Here is a 25,717-nt window from a genome sequence, read left to right as displayed (position 1 = left end):
TTGATGTAGAAATACACAGCTTTAAAATTCACAGTAAATTTGTTGTATTAGCTAACTGTAGTTGCTAAAGAGGCCCAATGAAGAGAAACTTTGCTGACATTTCTCTCTCTGCTCAGCTGTCTGTTCTTTTGTTTAATTCAGGTTTGACTGTTTCCATGTCCTTTGATGGAGGGAAATGACCATTAAAAAATAATTCTCCTTGTGATGTTATCTAGCTTATTATGCAGCATAATTATAGAAAGTTCTGACCTGAAACAGGAGAAGGAAAACATAAAAAGTAAGATGTTTAGGGTATTGGTTTTTTCCAATGCTAACACAGGCTAAATGTCTTCTTTCCTCACTGGTGTAACTATTGTTTAAAAAAATGAAAGGAACTGGCATCCTTTTTTTGTATTTATTGGGGGAAATAAATACTACTTAAATGCAGTAATTAATTGCTTTGTCTTTGGATTTACTAAAATTTCCACTTATACAGTGTGGAGAATATTATTGTTTGGTCCATATGGGTTACATAATTTGGTAAGCAGCTTCCAGTGACTGTTGTAGGACCTCTGCTTTTTGACTGTTTTGATGTTTGTCTTAGCCAACAATGATGGATACAATTACGACTCTTAACTGTTATATTGGGCCACAACTTCTTGTGAAGTATAACCTTCAAAGGCATAATTTATTCCTATGTGCACGTAGTCATGTGTTCTTTAAAATTCTCTATAATTTAAAAATAATGGTGACTCATGCCCTAAAGCAATTAAGAATAAAATGGCAAGGATGTTTCCCTGTGATCTATCTGTAAAGGAGTCTTGGCTCCCACAAAAATGAGACTGTAAGATGTTTTTTTTCCCCCTACTGTTTCATGACCTGCCAAAGACTCAGGGTAACTCCTTATTAAAAATTCTCCATCATAAGAATTAAATTATTTCGCTTGTACTGGAAAGCTATCTATCAAGCCCAAACCAAAGTGCAGCCAGAAAAGTTCCTTCACTTTTTTTGTCTTTGATGCCTTTTGTTTCTGATGCAACCAATATAGAATAATTTTATTGTATTAAAGTTGCTAAAACAACGCATAAATTGTTTTTTTTACTTACAAGAAAGGAGACAAGGGTTACATTTTTAGTCTTTATTCATGGGAGAATTAAATTCCTTGGGGTTCTTTTTCATTTAAAATGACTTGTTTCTTTTTCAATAAAGCTCACTTTTCTTTTAGAGTGGTAACAAAACTGCTTTTCCAAAGGCTTTTTTTTTATCTCTTACTTCTGTTTGCAAATTTTCTCAATAGGCTCTAAACCACCGACCAAAACAAATTGCTGCTCCTGCTGCAGCCAGTCCACCTTCACTGTCATTTGATTAAAAATGTTTTAGTGGTACTTCTGTCTAAATATTTCTCTAATTCTGTTTCCAAAAGAGGAGACTCACTCTAATGCTGCAGGGGACCATTTATTAGTCTTGTTAGTATACAGGTAATGCTCTTTTCAGAGAAAGGGAGCTTTGTCCTGAAAACCTAAATTCAAATTAGTCAGTATTTGTTTTTTTAAAGTGAAGTGTAGGAATCCACGTATTAAAAAACACTAACACATTTTGATTTATCTTTCCAATTGATCAACAGGTTTGGCTTAGCTATTCCCTAATGTTAATTGGTTAATGTGTTAACAAGTGATTAACTGTTTGCTTAAACATTTTTGTTGGTTTTGACTATATATTTTATTCTTCATTGAAATTATCTACCAATTTCAGGATCTATCTACCTCTTTGTCAGCATGGATGCATCTCCTGACTAAATAATATTTCTTTGCAGTTCCCAAACATAAGGTTCTGTTTTCCTCTGGTTTCTTCCTTTATATTATTCCTGAAAGACAATATGCCTTTGCAGTTAATAGAGCATATATGATCCAAAGAGGTTATAGGGTTTTGTGTGCAATTTTCCTCAGTATTTCTTACTGGCTATCTTTAAATAGCACTTGGAATCACTTATTTACAAGCTAGGTGCCCAAGCTGGAGGTTTAGGATTCCAGTTTAGCAACCAGTGTAAAAAAAAAAAATAGAAACTCCTTAATGCTAACATACTTTAATACATGTATAAAGAACATGTTATTACTTCTCACATCCATTCCCATCAAAAAATTAGATTTTCCCTCCATGAATACCACCATAAAGGGTGTGTGGCAAGCCTTTTTCTAGGGTCTTAGGAAGGTGGTAACAGGTCAGAAAATGAGAATTTATATCAGAAATAAAAGTCTGTACATTTACAATTTTTATGGTAATCTTCAAAGATCTCTGACTGCCTCTGTGACTTTCTGTGAGCCTGATTTCTTTCAGCTACTGGGACACCTATGAACTGCAGTGCTAGACATTTCTGGAGAATTCACTGCAGAGAAAGATATTAGTCATGCAGACCAGCAGGTTCTCAACATCCCAAAACTTTTTGGATGGTTGAAAAAAGGTGTGCAGAATTTCCTCTGCAAATACTGAATATTAAGGAACTGTTCAGATAACTGCATGCTGACTGCTTTTTAAAATATATACAACTCATATTACTTTGTTCAAGACAGGACAGTGTAAATCTTTCTCATTGAATCTTTTTTGTGTCGTTGCTTTAGAAATTATTATTTTTATTCATGGGGGGCTAACAGTGTTATAGTTCCATGTGGGGTCATTTTCAGGGCACTAAAAAAAATATATAAATACTGTCAATTTTTGTTTTGAATCTTTTATTTGGATCTCTGAACTGCAGTATTATGGTTGTGATTTGGGCTGAGCCTGTCCCAAAAACTACCTGAACTAACTGAAGCTGTTTTACTGTTTAAAAGAAACTTTAAACTTAGGCAGGATTTATTCCATAGCAACCACAGAAATGTCATATTTGAAAGCCAAAAAAAAAAAATTATTTGGTTAATATACAGCATTCAAAATTAACTTTAGGTTTAGTATTATATTTACAGGCCAGAAGACTATAATCTGGGAAGTGCTAGATATTCTGTTTTCCTTTATTGCAGAGAGACATCAGTGATGCAAGATAACATTGGGATTAATCTGTCTGTTGAGAACTATGAATATTCAAAGTAAGCCTAATGAAAAGGAGAAAATAAAGCAGGTGGCTCAGTGCTTCTAATATGTTTTGGCACTGAAGCCTCAAATTAAAATGCATGAAAGAAGAGACAACCATTCTTTGGCAAATTCTGTCAGGTTTTTTTGTTACTTTATCTTCAATAATTGTTTTAGCTATTAAATTTTTAATCTTGAGTGACTACTGATGCAATTAGTATATTAAAATAGCCATGACTGACAAAAACCTCTGTTTTATTTTTAACCAAAGTGAGCAAATGTGCATACCAAACCACCTCAGCATAGCCAATTGCCTTACTTCAATCAGAATTCAGTTAAGGAGGATAATTTTGGGCCCAGAGGTGCAGGTGGGCTGGTGATTGTGGATGAGATTAGGGTCATAGAACCTAGAAGACTCAGGACTTTTTTTTCATCTGGCTCCTTTACTTGAAGATCTCTCTAAAATGTGGAAGAAAGTAGTATGTGGAATAATTTGAGAACTAAAATATATAAATAAACAGATTTTCCAGAGAGAGTGTGGAATCTCCCTCATTGGAGATATTCCAGAACTCTCTGGATACAGTCCTGTGCCATGTGCTCTGTGATGGCCTTTGCTTGAGCAGGAAGGTTGGACCAGATGACCAGTTGTGGTCCCTTCCAGCCTTACCCATTCTGTGATCCATAATCCATTAATTTCAGAAATCCAAAAATGCCCTCCACACAACTGTGTTTACAAATCTGACTTAAAACTAAGACTGTTCAGGGAACAAACTTCAAAAGAAAAACAGTATAAATAAATGTAATGAAGGCACTGATGGATAGTGCCTTTTGGCCAAAGTGAGGTGTGTCCAATTCTCCTAATGAGCTTCCCTGATCATCTGGGCAAAGGAAAAGTTGCAGATTTAACAGCAGTCATTCTTACAGCTGAGAAAGGATTAAGTGGATTGAATAGCCTTGTAGACTATGAACTGAAATTAAGAATATAGATTCATTGTGAAGGAATGGAGAGAGGTGTTCAGGTGTCAGAAATGGGTTGCCATGCTCCTGTTACCTAAAAACAACAACAAAAAAAATCCCCATTCCCCCCTGCCCCTGAAAAAAAGAACAACCCCCCCCCAAAAAAAAACCCCAAAACAATCAAAAAGGCAAACAAACAAAAAAAGAATAACCAAACCAACAAAACAACTGCTGGAAAATTACTTTGGATCTCCAGGAGGGGAAGCATGCAGAGCCATCTAGTAGAGAGCAGCATCTGCAAAAGGGCAGGTAATAAATTTTTGCCAATAAATTTTTGCATGTTTGTATAGACTTATACATTTAATGTTTCATTTCCCTGACTGTTTTTTTCCTTTTCTGTCCCCTTTTCCATTTTACATTTTCCTTCATTGCTATGGCTTATTTAACATTCTTCTCCTTTTGCTTCTTTCTTTACATTTCTTTTCCTCCTATTACCTTAACCAGTATGAATTTTCAGATCTATTCAGTGTAAGTAATAGTAATTATATACTGTTGGAGTCATAGTATAGTCAGAGATTTCTTTTGTATTTCAGAACTGAGTCTAAATAATTTCCATCAGTTACATAATATCCTAAACAGAAACCTATTAATTTAAAAATTCTGAAGAACCCTGTACCATGTTGATATTTGTACAGCAGTATGTTCAGACATCTGCCCAGGCAAATGCTTCATAAACTCTAAAGTACTAAAATATATATATATATTAAAGTGATTCAGACTTAGTCAGATAAATAAGGAGGCAACCACAAAAATATGAGGAAAACAAGACGTGCACAGAAATAGAATTTCAGGGTGAATCTTACAGTGTGCATTGGAATCACTTACATGGTGAATTTAATGAGATTAAAATTTAATCCCTATTCTTTTTGGAAATGGAACACATGCAAATCTTCAAGTGCGAACTCTTACCCAAGTAGAATGCTACTTTATTTATTAAAACCTCTCCACTTAACTGAATTTCTCAACTTTCCTGGAAGATCATTTGTTTTACGTATTTTTGGTTAGACTTTAAGGTCAGATCCAACAAGGATACAAGAAGAATGTCAGCAAGAAATAGTAACACTAAGGCTTTTATAACAAATTTAATAAAACAAGGAAGGCCTTATTGATTATACTTTCATTTAAAGAGCCTCAAAAAGTTTTCTTCACATTAAGTTTTCTAAAGTGAAGCAAATAATTTTGAATTGCAATTGGCTAATTTTTCTTTGCTTATTGCTTGTTTTTATCTTCCTATTTCCATTCAGTGAAGTTCTTGCATTCAACCTTCTCTTCCCTCTTGAGTGATTCTTGCCCTGAAATTTGATTTCACAGAGCTGCATAAGAAAGGGTGAAGTATTTGCTTTGTGAGAACAATGTTTGTCAGAAAGCCTGAGATATGCTAAAGTGCCTTTCAGTGTGACAGAAGCATTTTTCAGTGCTGGTGACACAGCACAGAGACGTCAGCAGGAGTTCTGTTGGCAGCACAATGAATTAGGCATGGTTTCATAAAAACCTGTCTCTTGGTTGAATTATCTCACGCTTAATATAGTGAAAACTATCATTAAAGGGTGACTGTCTCTGTTCCTCCCCCTGCCCCATGGTTGGACTTTTCATATTTTTTCTGTCTTTGGGAAACACTGGGAGCTGAGCTCAGTGGGAGACATAGGGAGTGTTTCCTCTAATTAACCATGAATTTCACAAACCTTTTATGCATACAATATTATTAGAGTTTGTAAATCTCTTGTGTAAATCAAGCCATATATTCAGCTGTGAGTTAAAGAAAAACCTATGTATATTTATGTCTTACTGCACAAACCTCAATTTCCTAGGAGCCTGGCCTAAAAGTGGTTTTGTCAGGGTATTTTGATGCTAAAATTTGTGCACTAGAGAGGTCAGGCAACAACATGCTGCCAAAAGCAAGCTGTGGGCTGAGCTGTAGACAAAATGAATGAAGTGAATAGAGGCCACAGCTTTAATAAAAGATCCTCAGCTACATTCTTCTGCCTGCAGGGAGCTATAACCATTCTTCCCCTATTGACAAATTGTCTGACACTTTTCAGATATAAACTGGTTCTGCTTTGAGGTTACTGTCATACTCCTCAGACCTAGTGAGGAGTCCAGCTGAGGGTTTTTTCCAGTTCTGTAATATCCCCCTATTTTATCAGTGCTTTTTTGGAATTAACTTACTGAAGCAAAGATATTTCACTGCTATCGACATCACTGGGGGGGTTGAGGAGGGAAAGAAATGGATTCAGCATGCAGGCAAGGTTGCACTGATAGAGCACAAAGGAAGGTTTCAATCCCCCCAGCTCTGTTTCTGTAGCTGCTCATGAGGTTTTAACACTTCAACAAGATTAACACCATGGAGCCTTGCTGAGTATATACATACAAGCAACTCCTGGACTAAGCTTATTGAAGGCAGAAAGATGAAATAAACTCTTTGCTCTAATTTTTCTTAAGGCTTTGGAGTCTGAGTAACTGCAGTTAAGGAATGGCTTCTCATCCTTTTCAAAAAATACATTATTTACCTTCCTTTTTTATAGCGAGAAACAGGGTATTGAAGTTTTTTATCTAGGAAGCTGAGAAAGTGCCTGGAAAAATCTTCAGCGGGTGATCTAGGCTTTAAACAAGTGCACTGCCAGTGCTTCAGGAGTGTGGGCAAACAAGCATCATAAGTATTTTGGACACGTAGTTAATAGAATGTTGGAGCTGGAGAAATCTAGTTACCACAGTCAGAGAAGGGCAGAGAGACTGATGAAAACAAAGTGCATGATGACAGTGGAAAACGGGCATGAAGAGAAAAAGCTGACAGAAAACATTTGTAAGTTGTGCTGACATTGAGGAAAATAGGATGGGAAGGCAGCATAAACCAGGCCTGTTTTATTCTGTGTCATTTTAATAAGCTCTAAGATCCTAGCTCTTTTGAATAAAAGGGCTGAAAATGAAGTTTGTTATATGACAGTTTTCAGAATTAAATTATGCTATAACTGGCTTGAACAATGCTGTTACCTCTTTTGTCTATGTAGATTATCAGTATATTTTGATGTGAAAAGAATGATTTCCATAGTGTGAGTTTGAATACCACTGTGCTTCACTTGCTAATGAAAAAGCAGGGAAATCTAATGCTAGCACCCAGTCCAGTCTTAGAAAAGCAAAGACTTTGTGTCTTTTTCTCTGTGGGTAAGTCATTTAAAGTCCTCAAAGCAACTTAGGTGTTTAAAGCCTCCACCCATAAGCTGGGATGCCACTGAACTGAGCATTTCAATTGCAATTTCTAACACACACACATTTCTATATATACATCACAAATAAAGCAAACAAAAATCACTAGTCATTAACAGCTGCAGATTTTTTTGTACTCAAAATAGAAGCCATTTAAGTTCATACTCTGGCTTTGACTTTGAAGCCTTATTCATGTGGGTAATTTTTGGTCTTCATGTGAATTTCTTTGAGGTTGTTCTGATTCTATAATGTAGAGTTTGAGCTACTTTGGTATGCAGCTAGACCTTAGTATTTCAGTTCTTAGCTGAGAAAACTTTAGTGTGTTTAGGTTTTATACACTGTTTCTTGCTGTGATTTTTGAGTGATGTATAAAATATTCTGACTTACATCAAGTCTTGTGAGCCTTTGTTTTCCATTCATCTCCTCCATATTTCAGCTCTCTACACTTTTAATAGATGTCTTCTATTGTTAGCACAATTAAACTGCTTTGAATAGAATATTTGTCCAAGAGAGCATACACAAGGTATTGGTTTTGAAAAAAACCTGGTGTATATTTTTGAAAAATGTCAGAATTGTGTGAATTTCTAATAACTATTAATTTCATCTTTATATTCCGGTGTATGACCAAAAATAACAATTACCTTCTTTCAGTCTCTAGGTGAATCAGTTCCCCTAATGAAATGATTCATTTGGCATGGCTCATTTGTTTTCTTACTTGGAGATTCCAGCATAAAGTAATGTAGTGGAAGTTCAGCTGGACTAAGTGCCTCATTTCATTAGCATATCTGGGCTTAAAATAGTTAGCAAAACTGATTTTCTAAAATGATAATTTTAAAATAAACAAGTCTGAAAACCTCACCCTATCCTTGCATCCTAGGAAAGAAAATTTTAAAAAAAGTTTAAAAAAACAGCAAGCTGTTGTAGTGGTGTTAAGGTAGAAAACCCACAGTTATGTTAGGCAGATTAGATGGCAGGTATTTCTTTTCCCATTCTAGTATGCTCAGCCTACTGGTTCAGTGGTCCAGAGGTGAGGATAGGCTGGAGCAAAGGGCTGCAAGGGGAAGGCAGGGACAAATACTTCCTTTTGGGAGTTTACCAGTTCACTTTTTTTTTTTCCCCAAAGAACAAGAGTTTTAGTAATTTTAATTAATTATATTAATTAATTAATATATAAGTATATTAATATATCAGAAGAAATTATTTTTTTCAGTTCATATCCTCTCAGAGGCTGCAACAGAACACAACTATTACTCAAACTCCGAAAGTGCATCCTAGTTTTATTATAAGAAATCCCCTAACATTTATGAATTTGCAGTTTCCTTTAAATACATTTATGAGTTTATTACTGTAACATAAACTTGTAAGACGTGGACTCCTTTTAATGAATCTGGTAGCATTCCTGCAGGGAAAATGGATTTGCCTCAAAGTTTTTATCAGGAGGAAGGGAGGAATAAGCTCACAGTAGTTCAGCAAACCTAGAAAGAGTGTCTAGAAGAGGATGCTAATAGGATTTAGGCTGTACTGAGCGTCCTGTAGAGACCAATGGCAGATAGGAAGAGAGACACTATCACAAGAATATTTGGCATTTCTAGGAAAGATGATAGAAATTTCTGTTCAGTTGAAAATGAAAAATGTTGCAGCACCTTTTTCTAGTTGGTTTTGAGATTAAAGATTCTGATATTTCCAGCTCCATTAACTGTGCATTCCTGGGCAATTCTACTGCAATGTCATGGTATCCTAGAGAGACAAGTCTTTCATAGACAATGCCATTTGTAGTTTGAATAAAACTTTACTCTTAGGTCATGGAGATTGGATTTTACAACTTTCCTGTGTAGCTTCAAGATTAAACTTATAGATCTACATGACTGAGAAGCAGAAATCTTGCAAGAAAGTAAAACCTTTATCTATGTAATACTAATGCCTCCCATCTCTGCCATATGCAAATTTCCAGCCTAGACTTGCTTCCTCTATGAGATTGGATAAGACCACAGCCCACTGTGGTTTGGTTACAGGCTGAGACATTGCATCCAGAGATACACAAAGAAATGTGATATGTAGCAAAAATTCAAGTAGCACTGACATAGAACCACTCTTAGAGCAGGTAAGAAGTACCACAGACACAGCCTTCCCCACTACAGCTTTGTAGAGCACAAACACTAAGAGCAGCTGTTGTGGGATATAAATTAGGAGAGCCTCAGGGAAAAAAATTGCCTTCACAATGTCTGAGGGTTTTGATACTCTGTAGCAGACCAGCCAAACAATAGTCTTATAAGCTACTTGATTAGAAAGAGTTTTGGTTTAAATGCTCTCTCATTTCCAATTAGAGATGTTAATTCAATGGCTAAAGGTCAGGAATTACTCACTGCTAGCACTGTGTCTCAGAAGCATATCTGGGAAATGGTCAACAGTTCAAACCAGAGGTGTTAATATGCAATTAAAGGTCACGGTGCCTTTTGCTGAATGAAATTAGCTGTTCTCTAGATTAACTTTTTCTGAAGGGATGGCTGCTTAGTTGAGGCAAGTATGCCTTCACAAGAACATTCCAGTTAAGCATCTGCTTTTCAGAGGAGGCAAAGGCTTTGATAAAACAGTATTTATACTGCTAGGGATAGTTTCGACATTTCTTCCATTGTCTGGGTAGAGAGGAATTTAAAAAAGAAAAAGTGAGTAAATTCATTGTAGTGAATGTTTCTGAGTGTGGTTGAAAGAGATAAACTTTATATAAATCAAAATTAAATGCAAACAAAGGTAAGCATTCTCACCTGAAGCTGTGGTTTGTAGGTCTAGTGCTTAGAGGATTTCACATTGATGCCCTGTAAATTACTTTTTGGTAGCTCAATGCCCCTTGTTTACCTTGTCAGTACCACAGATGTTGAAAATACACAGAATTACCTTATCAGTTATTTCTTCTGCCTGGTCAGAAATATATGCATGTGGAGTCTTAAGCTGATTATGTCCTTATAGACAGCTTGTTCAGGTTTCTTTGTGACTCTTTTTTTGTCTTAAAATCATTCTACAGCAAGCCTCAGGCTTCTCCTAGTATGGTGGTGTCTGCAGAGAAAAGGAACTTTTCTACTCTGTTGACCAAAACATTGAGTCATGCCAAAATTATTTTCCCTATTGAATATTGTCTGTAAAATATGGAGCAGTATGAGAGTCAGGACATATCTGTAAAAAATTTGATTCAACAAAACTTTTCAGATTAAAAATGAATCTGATAACTACCAAGATTAGTTTCCAAACCAATTAAAAATTAAATTCATCCAGACTACATGATATATTCCTAAGCACATAGATACATCTTCAAAACAGAGATTATAACCAACTCAAATACACAGTGAGCAATGGAGAGTAAAGTTCCCAGGAATCTCAATGATTTAGCACAGCTTATTAAGTAGATCACTAATTGAGCTGTAGTAATTTGTTATGTGTATAGGCTATGAGCCTGTCATCTCCTGCTGTAAATGAGTAGTTTTATTTTCAGTTTGATAAAGGCAGTGTAGCACATGTAGGCAGCCAGAAATTGTGTTTCTGAACTTTCAGTGCTACTATGAAATTTTTTTTATACTGCTATGTTCAGCCCTATTTAATTTTGCTCTTATCTCCTAGTTAACAAGCATGGTTGAAAAACATTTGCAAGTTCACTCATTTTAAAGGGTGCTTGCATGACAGAAATGTTTGTGTTGGTGTTGCAGCTGCTCACAAACCACATGTCTGACTTACAGGCATATAGTGAAAACTCTTCATTTTTCTTCTCAGGTGTGCTAGTGTCACAATCTCTGCATGAACATGCGTGCTGTCATCAGAAGTGTTACTCTGATATCAAGAACAGTCTTCAGGGATTACATTTGATTACATTTTTTCTCCTCAAAATGCTTGTCCTTCCGTATAGTAGTTTTGCACCTAAAAATGTCCTAAATTATTAAGTTGTTCCATATATAAGAAAGCATACAAAGGTGCTAAACTTTCCAGGATCTTGGGGTAACTACCTCCAGCAGAACAGCATTAGACTGTTCCGGCCATCTGCTCCATTCCACCAGCATCCTTCAGCACTCACTAGATGGCTGTGTATCCTTAGGAATGCTTCCTTGTAAAGTTTCTAGGAGTAGTAGTAATCCACTCACCATCTGGGGGTTTTCAGGAGTAGTGTGCATTTCAGGATATGGCTTGCTTACTTTCCCATCTGGACCATCCTTCTTTAAATTTGGCTAAGGTGGCCATTGAGTTAAATTAGATTCTTCAGCTATAAAAACCTGTTGATCTCTCTGAACCAAGTTTTAAAATGCTTCCTCAGCCAACCTCAAATATCCTCCCTCAAACAGAATTGAATATGCTGGCTTCTCAGCAGGAGAATTCTCTTTGCATATTCATTGTTTGGAAAAGAAAAATAGTTAATTATAGCTTTTTATCCTCTAATATCTCTACTGTGGTGGTTTTATCAGCATAGGGAGGAATACAAAATGAGGCAGTCTTCAAACAAACATATAAGCTCTTGAAAGCAAACTGATAACATGAGTTTACAAGCTGCATTCTGAGAGAGTCCTTAGTTAAATACCTCTGTCTGGATTGTGCTCTTGTTGAGCTAGTGCAGCCTAAGACAATTTGTAACCCTGCTTTTTAACTGAGCAGCTAAAGTGCTTGAAACCTTGTCATACTCGAGAAGCCCAAAGACAAATGCACTTCATTATTGGCCATACCAGCTAGTTAAAAGCAGCCACAAGATACTCCAAAATAGAAAATTGCTTCAAGTAACTAACAATTGAAAGGTGACACTTCAGTTTCCTTCTAAATTTTTATATAGTCTGGTCCTTATTGTATATATCAACCTCTTTTCTTTCTTTGTTTCTCTCACAAGTTCTTCCCTGAAGTCATATATTGAAACAATGCATTCCACTATCAAATTTAGGTGAGGGGGAAATTTTGTTCTTTTAAGCACATTTTTCTGTTTTATACAACAGTAAAATACAACTTTCAATCCTTGTACATCTTCTATTCTGTTTTGCCTTGTCTTTATACAGTAAAGTCCAAATATACTTAGCAGTCTTTGATGTGAAAATATTTTCCTACTTTTATCAAATAATTCAAGTCCAGATGGAATATGTTTTTTGATATTAGTTGGAAGTTAGTCATATAAACATGTTAAACAGGTGGACTGAATGTTATACAATCAGCTAACATTATAATAATCTCAGTTTTATTTACTATTCCTCATTTTACATCTTAATATCTAGCTTGTTGTCACATTCTCAGTAGATCACTGAGTTTTGAGTCTAAAAAGCTACATCACTCACAGTTGTAGAGTTGTTTAAGATACTTAGCCCTGGTCCTGCATGCTTGACTTCAAAGAGGACTGGGCAATCACCAACCACATTAGGTTCAACAGAGGAAAATGCCAGATTCTGCATCTCACATGGGACAACCCTGGATGTACAGACAGACAGGGGAATGAGAAGCTGAAGAGCAGGGCCAAGGAAAGGGACCTGGGTGTCCTGGTCAATGTCAGGTTGAACACAAGCCAGCAGTGCCCTGGCAGCCAGGAGGGGCAACCCTGTCCTGGGGCATCAGGCACAACATGGCCAGCTGGGCAAGGGAGGGGATTGTCCCCTCTGATCTGAGCTGGGGTGGCCTCACCTCGAGTGCTTGGGGCAGTTTTGGGTGCCACAGTATAAGAAAGACATAGAACTGTTAGAGAGTGTCCAAAGAAGGGCAAAAAAGATGGTGAAGGGCCTTGAGGGGAAGCCATATGAGGAGCTGCTGAGGTCACTTGGTCTGTTCAGCCTGGCAGAGACTGAGGGGAGCCCTCACTGCTCTTAGAACTTCCTGTGAGGGGAAGAGGAGGGACAGACACTGAGGGAATAGCCTGACATTGTGTCAGGAGAGTTTTAGGCTGGATATTAGAGAGAGGCTCCTTACCCAGAGGGTGGTTGGGCACTGGCACAGGCTCCCCAGAGAAGTGGTCACAGCACCAAGCCTGGCAGAGTTGAAGAAGCATTTGGAAAATGCTCTCAGGCTCATGGTGTGACTATTGGGGATGATTCTGTTGCCAGGCCAGGAGTTGGGCTCAATGATTCTGGAAGGTCCCTTCCAACTCATCTGAGTCTGTGAATATACTGCCCCAAGACCTGTTTACTATCATTCTGTCTGATTACCTAGTTGGGCTAAGGGTCTCTACAGCTCCTTGATTTTATTTGGGTTCTTTAATTGGCTACTTGTTTTTCTGTTGGCTTATAATGTAACTGTATAGTGATTAGATGAATTTCCTAATGCTCATCTGTTTCTGCATTCTGAAACTTCTAATTCATTAGAAGGGCAAAAAAACCCCCTGTGACCTTGAGACAAATAGGACACCTTAGCTCTTCTAATTATATTAATATGGAATATTAATATATGATGACTCAGTGTTATTTTACACAGACAAAACTTCTGTCTCTGATTGCAGCAGTGAGTAGTATTACTTTTGAGATGAGCCGCTCTCACCAGTTCATTTATGTTCTACTTCCCCAACTTCCATATTGTCAGAAATATTGCTTTTGTCCCTGCCACTAGTAGGCTGAAAGAGGATAAAAGGTCTCTTGTGAAATGGATTGGAAGGAAGAGAGAAATCATAACCTAAAATCTTTTCATGTGAGCATGACTAAAACAAGCACTGGGAAGGGGAGGTTTAAAAGGACAAAAACACAGTTTAAATCCACATGTTAGGTTTGAGTTTACTAAAATAAATAAATAAGCTTCTACATAACGTAGCAAAGAAAATATCCCTTGAGATACCCAAAATCCTAGAAGGTCATCAGAAAACAATAAAGGACCAGACTTGAAATTTAGTTGCACTTTTTTTGGTTGTGTGTGCATCATAATGAGTGTGATTAAAGCTGAAGTTGGATGTTGTGTGTGATGCAGTAGAGTACAATTGAAGGGATTGAGTGGTGAGTTAGAATTGGTGGTTACAGCAGGAAGAGCAGCCAGCTGTCTCACGTGTGCATGTGCTCATACTTCAAGCTTTAATAAAACAGTAGGGAAACACTATAGGTGTTCTCAAGTGTACTGCATACAAATTTTCAACAGAAATATATGCTTGATTGTCATTCTGAATGCTAGCAGAGAAGACTGAGCAAAAGGATCTTGCTTTCAGTCCTCCATTTAGAAGATGATTCTTTAGGTTACTATCTTGTCATATGCTGCTTGTCAGTTTTGTCTCTTGCCTGTTTCTCAAGCTTCCCCCACACAGAGTGTTTTGTGTGAGCTGCTGACAGGCTGATCTTTACAGTCTGAGATACCTGTTCTGAGCTCTGTTGTTGCTTTGCATTAGTTCTTGGCAGTGTATCCATTGACTCATGAGGGGAAGGAACTATCATCACAGTTAAAGAACTGGTCCCAGGCTCAAAAGCAGTTTGTCTTTGCGGACTTAGTTACTCAGGTCTTATGTTTGGTCTAGAAATGGTAAAGATAGTGAGCACCAAAGGCAGTATGGCACAAATAAAACCAGCCTAAATGCACTAGGACTGCAAGGAATCAGTGTTTGTCAGCATTGTTTTCTTGCATCCCAGCAACAAAAACCTGACAAGATTCATCACGTTATGTCTGGATTGTCATTTAACTTTAATCACAACTGAAAATATGTTAGTTTGGAATAAATTCCTCTCTTCAGATATGGGTAATAAATTAAACATAAAGAGTGGAAAAAGTATAGTAATCCTGTTACTAAGCAGCAACATCAGTAATGGAGACACTCTGCTGGATATACAAGAATACTCTGTCATTTTAAGAGACCTGGAATAGTCTGCTTTAAACCTATAATTACCAGAAGCAGCTGCATCTACCTTAATGTAATGTTCCCTTAGATTCATCTTTGCCATACAAATTTTTATCTGCTATCTATTTTCTCTCTAATTATCTCTAGTCCAACATCTGACTGGAGAATTCCCTCTTCTCGTGTACAAACTCAAATGTGTAGGAGAGAGGTTGCATTCAAGTACAAGTTAGTTGGTTGGTGTCAGAGGCCTCAGGAACATAAGGCAGGGATTTGAAGACACCTGCATATCTTCACTGAGCTTGAGGAAGAAATAATGTGTTTTAAAAACTAAGTGTAAGTCATTCATATATCTATGATGCAATGTTGTAAATAGAAATTTTTTGCAGGGAACAGTCCAGATCATATAAACATATGATAATAACATATAAAAATAGTAGTGCATTAGCTGTGAATTTTAAAGAAGCTACGTGGGCCCCGTAAGTATTTGCTGTGGTGTGGTATCTTGAGCAATTTCAGGGAGATGCTGTTCAGCACCCTCATCAACTACAGTTGGGCTCACTGTCATATGTAAACTGTTTTGCCATGGACTAGTAAGGAATTTCTCTAAAATAAATTAGTTCTGGCTATCCTATATATGCCCTGATTGTTGAAATAAACCATGGTACAGTAAGCATTTTATTTCTTTATTGAGGTGTTTTGCAAATGAGGAAGATGACAAGTGCAATTTCACCTTTTGAAAACTAAAAATCTGGTCTCTGATAGCTATTATAAACACCAAGCAGATAGATTATCTTCTTCAGCACACTGACCACAGTGTAGCACAGTGGGTTTAGAACTATTGTGGAAGATAATAAAAATAAAAAGTATTTGAAGTCTATGGATTGAAAGTGATGTGCAGTATCAGTTTCCAGTATTGGGTGGCTATAAATTCAGTGGCTTTCTTAGGGATCAGTGATATACAATGATATGAGATCAATGGGGAATTTTCAATGAAATAGAACTGACTTTTACTGTAATTTCATATTTTTTTTTCCTACGCAATTTATTTCTGCCCAATGAGATTTCTTAACTGGACTTGTTTTGATTAATTTATTTTAGACTTACAATCTTTAACAATATCAGATTTTTGTAAGAGGTTCTTATATTATATTTTATTCTGATGATTTCATAAAAATTACAAGGTCATGAAGGGGTTGTGACTGAATATAAGGCCATGAGGAAAAAGCTTCATGTTCTCTGTCAGTTCTTTAATTATAGAGATTATGAATGTCTAGGAGAGCAGGTACCTTCTCTGCTCTGATTCATTATTCCATATTACAAAATCTATTACTTAAGTTCTTATTTTCTTATTAAGCTCTTTTTAAAAGTTCTTATATTGCTTAAGAAATAGTCTAACTTTATTATTTGAAAATAGACACTTTTTGTATAACCAAAATATACACCCGTTCACAAATGTCTGCTTGCAAAGGTGTGGATATAAAGCTTACTTGAGTTAAAAAAGGAAAAAGAAAATAGATTTTCACATTAAAAAATGCATTCAAGTTTCTTTTGTTTTATAGAAAGATGTATATTATCATGCCACATTTGTTTCTTGCAAAATTGCAGTACATTAATGATTGTTGTTTTGATTTTGGTTTTTTTCAGATATTGCTAATGGTTTAGAATTACAGTTCTTGAACCTGCAATAAATGCCTTTTCTTTTTCCCAAAAGATAATTAAGAGTATCCCAAAACAGGACTGGTAGAAGGACTGCTCTGTGATTCAACTGAGAACAGAACGTCTGTTCCATCACACTTAGTTTGGTATTAAAACTTGATAATGATCTTCATTTACAGTACTGATGCCCAATCTACACCATATGGACAGAAAGAGGTACTTCTGGTTTTAATATAATAAAAGATGCCACAACTATTTCTGAGCTATTCCATTTTGTTGCTTTAGCACCTTGCTTAACTAATGGGAATGCCAGGCAAAGTTGTAACAATTCTTTTTAACTGTTGGGTTTTTTCCTACATTGGTCAGCTAGGAGGCTTGCTGTCTGAAACTTTTATGCACTCTTGAAATAAAATTGACTTGTGTTTTCACTAATGTGATTTGCTCTGAACAAGTCCATTTAGATGTGCTTGTTACATGGAAAGTAAGTGGTTTCAGCAAGAAAGACATGCTAAAGATTTAAGTATTAAAATATCAGTGAAGACTCAGGGAACTTCTGGCTTTACTTGTCCTGTATATTTAGGTTTCCTATTATTTTCAGAGTTGTTCTTATTACTTTGATGATAAATTGTTTGTAATATCACCATGGTGTTTAAATGAGATCATTTGACTTTTAAAGCAGTCAATCAGAGAATAATTTCAGGTCAGTACTGAGCCTCTGTCTTGAATTGTTCTGTAAAGGAATGGCATGTTATATAATAGTAACAATGAAGAACTCAGTGTCAGATGATTAAGAGGAGCAGCTGGTAGATGTTGTTTCTCTGTTGGCCTTCTGGATGAGTAATTGACAAAGAAAGGTATCAGCTTTGAAGAACTTTAAAATAACTACTAAAATATTCCAATATTTATAATGCTATCAACAATATCTTGCAATTTAGTAATTAAAAAAAATTTAAATAATATTTTTCCTCCTGTAAGTTTACTTTATAAGGAAATAAAACTTTTCTGTTTTGAATCCTTAATGCACTACTCAGACTACTTATTCACAATTTGCATGGTTAAATCCATGCAGCTGGTTTTCTACTTGAATATATGAGCACTATGATATAAATACACCTGACTTTGTGCCAAGTACCAACTCACAGGACAAGACTCTGATCTATTACTCATCCTTTATGATATAGGTCTGGTCAAATTTTTCAAAGCCTATAATATAATCATTTAGGGATAGTCATAAAATGCCTGAGGCAGTCAGGCCTCCCATTATCTGCTGCTGATAGCAAAGAGCCTAAGTCTTGTTTATGAGGTAGTGCAGTAATTGCATTTCAGAATAAAAGGTAGCCTTTCTGCTGAGTACACCCTTAAAATTAAATGTGGCAACGTAAGCACTGAAACTCAAATTAGCTTTATTTAGGAACATCCTAAGAAAAAGGCTGTGGTTTGACCACTTGAGAGTAGCTATGGAAGAAAGTATTGAGAGTAGCTACTGTTCCTTTGTGAACACATACATTCTGAGTTTTAAAAGCATTTATTGCTTATGAAGTCTTTGATTACATGTATTTGACTAAGGATAGATAGTGGTAACTTTTCTCATCTAAATCTACTACCTGAACATGGGAGTGGGTGTGTATATGAATCCATACATGAATATATGAATCCATATTTATTTTTGACAGGATGAGCTTTTAAAGACAGCCAGGCAAAATTATTTGTCTTTTTGAGATAACTATAGGTTATGGTAGAAATAACTAATGTAGATGGTAGCTAATGGGTGGAGAGAGGCACCTTTGGATGATGAGTAATCCCAGTTAACAAAGATGGTCATATGGCAGAATTGCCTTTTCAGGCTGTGTGAAGTACAGTTGACTAACCTGATTACAGACCTAGTGTGGCTAATATTAAGTGATAGAAAATGTAGTTTGTTTCTAAAAGTTATCCCAGTTTTCTGTATTTCTCTTTCTTCTATTGTGGCTTTTATTTCAAATATTTACAATTAAAAATCCATCAAATGTTCAAGATATGGGAACATACTGGATTTATTTACTAGTAGAATATTATTTCCTTTTGTTTAGAAACTGGAGAGATGTATTGGATTAATTCCAGCTTAACATGTTGAGTAAAAAGGAAAAAACAGGTGGTGTGGTTCAGGATTCAAGCTATTTGTGAGTGGTAACATCAGATTTTTTTTTTTTTTTTTAAAGTCATGCTACTTGAAGGAAGAATTTGAAATTAACAGAAAAGTTTATCATTTGTTGTCTAAAAATTATTTATATTATCAGCAGAGGACACAGCAATTAGCATTAATTTGTTGCCTTGGAAGATTAGATTGGTAAGAGGTGAACTGCAGCTTTTTCTTACTTTTAGTGCAAAAAAATGTGGAATGTACACTTTATGTCTTGGGAACTTATATGATAGTATGTCATGTAGCAATTACTGAAAGAAAATGTGAAAAGTTTTAGGAAGGTGACGAGTTGTGCATTGAAAATGGATGCTATAATGATGTGAAGAATGATCATGAAACATCAGGATTTTAGTAGACATACAGTATTTTCCCAGAAAAATATACTTGAGACTGAGACTGTATCACCTTTTCTAGGCAACCATTTTTTTCTCCTTTTGCTGTATGTATAGTTCTTTATACTGTAAATACCCCTTATTTGAAAAAAATATTATGAGTATAGAGTCACAGAACCAGATCTAGGAGGTCTCTCCGTTATACTAACAAATAACAGAGACTTTAATTTGTAGAAAAAAATTTTCTGGTCACACTTTTTTGTTTTGTATTCTTTCAGTTTAATAATATTTTCGTTTCAGTATTTCTTTTTTGTTTACTTTTTTTTTTAACCAGGCTGCTTACACCCAAAATAATTAGTGCAGTCACATTTGAATTAAAGAACAGTGCAAAAAGAAAATATCTAATGAGACTTGAAAAGGAAGTCAATACAAAATACACTCAGGAATCAACGCTGGTGTTGTCTCCAGAAAAATTGCTGTACTGATTGTCATGAAGTATATTGATGTCACTGTCACTATGACAACATTGTGACAAGAACTAGACACTCTAGGCTACCTTGTAAAAAGGATCTGTCATCTATTTTTTTTTTTTTTTAATAAAAAGTAATAGAAATTAGAACCTCTCCCCCAGCACTGTGTTTCATTTAAGGGTAGATGAATTGTTACAGGCATCGGATCAAGGTATTCCTGAACAAGTGACAAGCTGGCTTTTCAAGACAGGTAAGAACAATATATTCAAATATAACAGGCTTTACTTTTCAACTAGTAAAAAGAAGAAGAAAAAAAAATTCTCTCAAATAGAAACACTTGTATGCAGAAAAGTGTTGTTTTGATATATTTCTCAAAAGTATGGCATGATTTTATATCCAAGGATGTAAGAAACATTTGGAAGTAGTGTGTGTGTGTGTGTAATGTAACTTATAAAAAGGGTGGTTTTCTTTTTCTGCATGGGATTCTTTCTGCTCTTTTAATTTATAACAATCTCTCCAACTTTATGTAATTCTGGTTCTGTGTTATTTTAATGAAATCACAGAATCTGTGATATACTGCACTTTTTCTTTCCTTTTTAAAAACTGTTTTATCACCCACAGATATAGTTTATTTTCTCATTGTGTATCTGTGTGATCTCTACTTCCTCATTGATTTGAATGTTTGTGTTTCCCACATCAGAGGTACTACTTTGTGTCAACATAACAGCTTGAGAAAATTGCACTCTCTGGAAATACTACAATATTAACAAATATTTCCTGTGTTAATCTACGTGTTACTTATTTTGCAAATATGTTTATCAACTGTAGTGCTTTTTTATATATGTATTTTTATATTAGCTCTTTTAAAACAGAGATTAACAACATGCAAAAACACCTAGATAAATTTTTCCCAGAGCTATTTGAATTCCTAGTAATTCCTAAGCAGATCATAAATGTCTACTGGAAGTTCTCATGTTTGCTTTGCCATCATTTAACTATGCAAGCTAAGTGAGATTATTTATTATTAAATCTGGCTCTCTTGATCTTCATTTCAGTTAAAACAAACAGCTTTTGTAGATTTCTAAGCAACATTGATAAGATACCATTTAAGACTAACATACTTATCTTAAAATGGTTAATACTTCAAAATAAAATTTTAGTCATTTATCAAATACAATATTTATTAATAGGAACAATGGCAACTTTAGAAGTTTCCTTTTTTCATTAATAATTATTCTGTTTCTCAACTGTTCACCACATGAGACTAATTCAATCGGAAAACTGGAGAAAGCAAAAAGTTATAATTTAGCTCATATATGTTCCTGGGTCATAACTAAAAAATACCATGTTGAGACAAGGTTTTGTATATAAAGTTTGAGGACAGATATATGTATTCAGGACTGAAAAAGCAATCCCACATGAGGGGAAAGCTATCAAGTTAACAGCAGTAGTCATTACACCCTCAGTGCTTATTAGACTGAGATTAAAAAATCAGAGTGAGTTCTATCTCCTCTAAATACAGGCTTGAAAAGTTTCTATAATCCTGTGGAGCCCAATGCACATTATCTTCTAAAAAAACCAAACAAAAAAACCAAATAAACAATCAGAAACTTTCCTCATCTACATCCATCAAAGAAGGGAATAGGCCATCTGCTTTTAAAATAATTGTCCTGAGGTCTTGAGCAGTTAGCTGCTCTCTTCCAAGTCGCTAAAGTCCATTTAGGTTTTCTCAACTGCAATGTCTTAGATTACTTATCTTAACAACATTTTAAGATTGGGTGAAATTTCTCTTGAAAAATGCATGTTGAAGAGCTGTTAATTTTCACAGCATAATTTCATTTAACAGTGCAGTGCAGTTTAGTCATATGAACGTAAACCTTTTGCATAAAGGGATGGAGTAGCAACAAACAAGGGAGATGGTGTGGTCCTTTGGCTCTCTTTCACTCTGTACCATGTCAGATCACTCTAAAATGTCTTGTGTCTATCTAGAAGTGAGTTATAAGAAAACTTCTCCTCTTCCCAAATGCACTGAAGGCTCAGCTTTAGCTGAAAGATCCTATCCTAGTACCATAAAAGCAGAAGATGGGTATTTGCTCTGTGGGTGGATTCTAGGCACAAGTGAGGTGGGAAGGCACCAGGGCATTAGACTGCAGGAGGTGGCCTTTCCCACTGAGTCACCAGCAGGCTGGATGGCAGGGCCAGAGAGTGCAGGTGAATGGTGCCACGTCCAGCCAGCAGATGGTCTCTAGTGGGCTTGCCTGGGGCTCAGCACTGGGCCCAGTCCTGTTTCCTACCTCTATTCATGATCTGGACGAGGGGATTGAGTGCACCCTCAGTAAGATTGTGAATGACAGTGTGTTGGGCGGGAGTGTTGATCTGCTGGAGGGCAGGAAGGCTCTGCAGAGGGTTCTGGACAGGCTGGATGGATGGGCTGGGGCCGATTGTATGAGGTTCAAGAAGGCCAGGTGCCAGGTCCTCCAGCTCTCCACGAGAACCCTGGGCAGTCCTACAGGCTCAGAGAAGAGTGTGTGGAAAGCTTTCCAGATATTAGTAGAATGTGACATGGGATAACTGGTGGGCAGCCAGCTGAACATGAGCTCTCCCTGTTCCCAGGTGGCCAAGAAGGCCAATGGCAGCCTGGCTGGTATCAAAAATTAGTGTGGCCAGCAGAACCAGGACAGACTGTAATGAGCATTGGTGATGCCATGCTTTGAATCCTGTATCCAGTTCTGGGCCCCACTTCAAGAAAAATATTGAGGTGCTGGAGCATGTCTAGAGAAGAGCAGTGGAGCTGGTGAAGGGTCTGGAGCACAAGCCCTGTGGGGAACAGCTGAGGGAGCTGGGGGTGTTTAGCCTGGGGCAAAGGAGGCTCAGGGGAGACCCCAATCACTCTCTACAACTGCCTGAAAGGAGACTCTAGCAAGGTGGAGGTTGCTTTCTTCTCCCTGGCAACCATGGACAGGATATGAGGACACAGCCTTAAGTCACAAAGAGGAGGTTTAGGTTGAATATCAGGAAGAATTTCTCATGCAAAGATTGTTAAACATCGGAATGGGCTTCCCAGGGAGGTGGGGTAGTCACCATCCCTGGAAGTGTTCAAGAAATGACTGGATCTGGCACTTTGTGCCATGGTCTAACTGACAAGATGGTGATCGGTCACAGATTTCCATGTCCAATTTCCTTGGGCTCCATCCTTGGTGAAGCATGTTCCATTTCAGCTTGTTCAAGCCTTGTGTCCTTTGAAAAAGAAAATTTAGTTTTGATCATGTCAAAAAACCCAGAGCTGGTTCTATCACTCCATGATTTTACTTCTGAGAGAGGTTTTGTGATATAAAGTTTGACAAATCATATCTGGTTGCTACTGACAGGCAGTGGGATTGAGGCCTTATTAAAATTTAAATCCTTTTTAAAACTTGCTTCGTTATCTGACCACTAGAAAGATAATTTATTAGCTTTTTCATGATCAGTATAAATGGGAAAATAATATATTTCATGTGCAAGTGTAAATTTTGATTTTTAAAAATAATTACATTAGTGGAATGACCGCATTATACAACTGTACGATCTCAGATTCTGTTTGTGTTTTGAATTCTGTTAGAGCTTATAATATTTTCATGAATTTGATATTGGAACCTTCAGTACTTTAGAAAATAAAAAAAAATTTGCAAAAAAATATAGAGCACCCTGGCATTTTCAGACCCAGATTTAAGTAACTATATTAGAAGTTATTTATAGTATTGTAAGCAGTAAGCTGTTTAGGAAAATATAAAGAATAAGTTGTAGTCAGCATTGACTCTGATGTTTTTATGATTTTATGGATATATTGTACATTTTATTAATAAAAAGTATTTTTTAAACAATGCAGAAAGGATTAATATTCAGATTAAGTAATATTAACCATGTGCTTTTAGAATATAACACAAATGTGAAGCTAATTCCTTCATTAGTGTTTCAAAATAAGCTGATTTTGCATTGTTTTGAATAAAGTTATTCTCTATTTCCTCAACTGCATATTTTCAAGGTCATATTAAGAGGTATAAATCTTTAGAACAGCATAATTCTGAACAGCACCACTGTAAGACTGGTGCCTTTTTAGTAGGCATTTTCACCTGCTGAGTATACTCTAAATCGTAGTTTGCATTCCTCTCAGAAAAGATGATTTACAGCTTTTAATCATGTAAGTGAACACACATGAGGGAATGAAACTTATTCTGTTATTTCTTTAACTCTTCAGGGGAATTAGTGAATCCCTAAATATCTGCAAAACCACTAAATAGCAAAGTTTTAAGCAAGGACATCATACAGATTCTGTAGATTCTGCTGCAAGCTGTGATACACATTTTATGAAGAAATCGGTCTGAGCCTCAGTTACATAGAGGTAAACATTGTGCAGGATAATAAATAAATAAGAATAAATAAATAAATACCCCAAACAAAAAAAAAAAAAAAAAACCAAGCAACTTAAAACATCAGTCAAAGAGGAGGAACCAAAATACACAAATTACACAAATAAAACCTTGGTTTGATAGTTATAAAGATGGAATAAGAACAGAAATTTTTCTGCATTTAGAATTGTGCTTCTATACAACCAACCCCATTATTTATATGAACACGAACTTATACTGTGCGCCTTCTCTTTTTATTAATATTTAATAAGTGGTGGGGGTTTTTACCTTGTGCTTTTTTTGTGGGTTTCTTTTTTTTTTTTCTTTTTAGATGCTGGTAGTTTTTTTTTCTTTTTTGTTGGTTTTTTTGTCTAGGAATTTAGAATATTTAAACTTACATGTCATATGTCTTGCTGATTATGAATTATTTATGTATTTATGTAGTTTGTTATTTTTATACTTTTTGCTGCTGAGGGATTTTTTAGAATAACAGTTTTATTTGGAATTTAATTTTTTTACAGTGGCAACTTCAATTTTAAATTAATCACATCTTGGCATTAGCTCAGATCAATCCTCACACAACAATCATCCACAAAGGGGAAATTGCAAGTTCCCTTTCAGATTGCTTTTAATACTCTTCCATGATTGCCTCTTCAAAAACAAATGGAAAGATGATCCTCTATTTCAATTTCCCACTCAGCCCTGGAGTAGATTCTTTTAACATGGTGGATACTTCACTCAAATCTGCCCTTTTTCATAGAAGTGGTTGAGAAAGGCATGTCTCCACATTTCTTTTACAGATGGCAGATTTGCTTCTAGTGTTCTTATCTTCTGAAATAACTGAGTGGCTAAAAGAGAAAGTATTTTTTCCTTGTGTCACTGTATTCTTTTTTGATCTGACATCTCCTCCATGATGAGATAGAGGCAAGTGAAACTGAACATTTATAAAACATGTGCAATGTGTAATGGAAAATCTGAAAAATCAGAAATAAGGGATAAATTATCTGTTGTTCTGGTTACCAACAAGGGCCTTTGTGACACAAATGTCATGTGCTCTGTGTGCTGCAGGAATACTGAGACTGTTGCTGCATGCTAGGAAGTACACACAGGAGAGATCAGATGAAAGATCCCAGTGAACTTTGCACTTAATCAGAATGTGGATACCTAGTATTGTTAGGCAATTTTTCCCTAGAAGGGAAGAATAGTTCTAGGTATTGATGGGTTGGTAATTATGGGAGAGTCAGAGCAAACAGACCATAGCTATGTTGGTGAACCACTGCCTCTGCTTTGTACAATCCCTTCTTTTATTGCTTCTGTCTCAAAGCCTGTGAAGTTTGTGTTGTCTTGAAATGTCACTGCAAGGAGTAGTGGAGGTCTGAGATAATGTTGAACACTTTCACTGTGCATCTGTTCCTCAGCCCTTTGGTGTGGTAGCCTGTATACAGCCCTCATCCAGAATGTGGGTCCCTTGATGGTTTGTCTTGCCCCACTGCTTGTAAAGAGTGTGAGAAGGTTTCTTAGTCAGATTTGAATAATTATTTCTGCAGCACAGTTATTTTGTGGTATAAATCACATCACACACTCTCCCTTTCCCCAGAGAAAATATCCAGGTTACATCAGTAATACTGACAGTAGGTATAAAGGCATCCATAAATAAAACAAGGAAAAAAAATAAGTCCTTTTACTTT

Source organism: Haemorhous mexicanus, chromosome 1 (assembly GCF_027477595.1).
Source record: "Haemorhous mexicanus isolate bHaeMex1 chromosome 1, bHaeMex1.pri, whole genome shotgun sequence".
NCBI lineage: Eukaryota > Metazoa > Chordata > Aves > Passeriformes > Fringillidae > Haemorhous > Haemorhous mexicanus.
Note: the sequence above shows the minus strand (reverse complement) of the source record.